This window comes from Parasteatoda tepidariorum, unplaced genomic scaffold (genome assembly GCF_043381705.1).
Source record: "Parasteatoda tepidariorum isolate YZ-2023 unplaced genomic scaffold, CAS_Ptep_4.0 HiC_scaffold_1268, whole genome shotgun sequence".
Classification (NCBI taxonomy): domain Eukaryota; kingdom Metazoa; phylum Arthropoda; class Arachnida; order Araneae; family Theridiidae; genus Parasteatoda; species Parasteatoda tepidariorum.
In genome coordinates, this window is record NW_027261365.1 from 5,054 (window position 1) to 7,480 (window position 2,427).

Here is a 2,427-nt window from a genome sequence, read left to right on the forward strand (position 1 = left end):
AAGCAGATCTTATATATATATATATATATATATATTTCAATAGAAATGTTAAAATACTATATCAAAAAATTAGAAAGGAAAAAATTGTTGAGAAAAGAATATGTTTAGTAAAAGAAGGGTTTTTTATGTCTAATTTCATAACTAATAATACGTAATTAACATAAAATAGCGTGTTTTAGGAGTACCTATAAGATTTAATTGATCTGAATGGTTTAATCTTTTGAATCATTAACGTTGAGTTTTAGTGTGTGAAAATCCAATCATTAGCTCAAGAAGTTTTTTAAAAAATGATACACTTTTAATAATTTATGACCTAATGATTGGAACTACGTTTACTTGAACTAATTCGTAATGATTCAAGTGAGCTAATTGATTAGTGCAGACGATATTTTAATTTACGAAATTAGACCAAGAGGTGTCTTTCTCCCAAAAAACATACCTTTTTCTGGGGGGCGAATTTATATTTCCGACCCTCAAGATATAAGGGATTGCCGCAATCTGGAAATATTTTTTTTTCCAATGGCAGGCACTGAATTTGTATCTTTGCCTATATTATGCCAGAATTGTTGCTCATTTCGCGTTACCCAGTGGGCACCTGTGAACCAAAGTCACGGAGGCGAGCAACATTGCCCACGCCACACTGCCACAAACCCGTTTATAGGGTGGGCCACATTCACACATCATACACACACAACAGAGGACAGCACAAAGAGAGAGAGAAACATCCATGCCCAGAGCGGGATTCGAACCCGCAGTCTATGGCTTCACAGTCAGGCACGCTAACCGCTCGGCCACCTGGCCGGCAATCTGGAAATATGGTCCTAATAGTTTGGACAGGAGAGTGGTCCGAAAGTTAGATTATTTATTTACTTATATTAATTATACTTTTTATTAATTTACAATTATTTATATTAATTATTATTTATAATTATTTATATTAATTATTATTTATAATTATTTATATTAATTTTACTTTTTGCGTATTTTCTGTATTATTTTTAATGTTATAAAAATCGTTTATCCAAAGATAATCCATGCAAAAAGTAATTGTTAATAATAATTTATTAATTTTTATTATTTTATTTAATAACAGTCAAAAAAATTTGAATGGTTACGTAACCAAATTTTTGCAAATTTAAAGAGCATAAATTTACATATCAAAACACAAAATTTGAACAAAATTGGAGGAATCATTCCTGAGAAATCAAATTTTAACCTTTCAACTTCTTTAAACTTCGACTTTCCCTCTGATTTCGATCAAATTTTATGACCCAAATATTGGAACCATATTTTCCATATTGCAGCTACCCCCTATATTTTGAGGATCCGAAATTCAACTCCGTCATAAAAAGGTAGTAAGTTTTTGTGTCTGATTTCGTAAGTTTAAATATCTCCTGCACTAAGTAATTAGCACATTTGAGGTCACTCTTGAACCATCATTATCGAGTTCGATTTTTAAATCAAAAGTTATTCAGGGTGATTTCTTTTTTCTTTTGCGCATAATTTCATATGTGTGTGTATTGTTATTAGGGCAGATGAGAGGCGGCAATACATTGATTCTATAATGAGATGTGTCCGACTTGGTTTACTTGACACTCAGTACTTCATTGAAAAAGTCAAGAAGCACCAGTAAGAAGCACCAGTTCTTCTTTTTAAAAAAAATCATATCTATCTATTTTAAATTTTCAATAGTAACGTTAAGTGGAGTTATTTTGAGATATTTTTGTAATTGCAAAGCACACTTTATCCATATAGATCTTTTTTATTGTGACAAGTAAAAATATATATTCTATCTGCTGCGAAAATTTTTAGAACATATTGTCACAAATAGAAATAGATGTCACAAATAGAATCCCCTTCGATGGATTTTTTTATGAAACCTAATTTATCACCTTAAAATTGAATGAAACATTATTCTAACTCACAGTAAACACATTTTATTTTTATATTATAACCGTCGTTGAACAGCCGACCCAATTGTATGGGTTTACGACTATTAATGTTCAACTCCGTAGTCTTGTAATTTTGAACCCAATCCAGTGGACAAGGGAACTCCTAGATCAGGTATTGGGAACAATTTGCCTTCGTGGAAGACTATTTGTTGGAGCTAACCCACATTTGCGTTACATGGAGAGGAAGACCGCGAAACCTCCCACGGTGAGCCTGACAGCAAGGGGCCTCTAACCCATGACCCATCTGCCACTGAGAGGATATTAAACGTCAGCACTGCGGTCGGTGCAAGCCGGATGCGGAATTCGTATCGTCTAGGATTCGAACCCGGTTCGCCTCATTGGAAGGCGAACGCTTTATCCCCTGAGCCATCGCGGCTCACAGTAAGCACATTGACTATAGATGCAATTTTTGGGAACCGTGATGGCTCAGGGGATAGAATGTTCGCCATCCAATGAGGTTAATCGGGTTCGAATC

The 2,427-nt window shown here is 34.0% G+C and overlaps 1 pseudogene; it reads left to right on the forward strand.

Annotated features, from left to right (window-relative positions):
* The window catches only part of LOC122272871 (kelch-like protein 10 pseudogene), a 6,218-nt pseudogene extending 4,585 nt beyond the window's left edge, over positions 1–1,633 (forward strand).
* Positions 1,634–2,427: the final 794 nt, after the last annotated feature.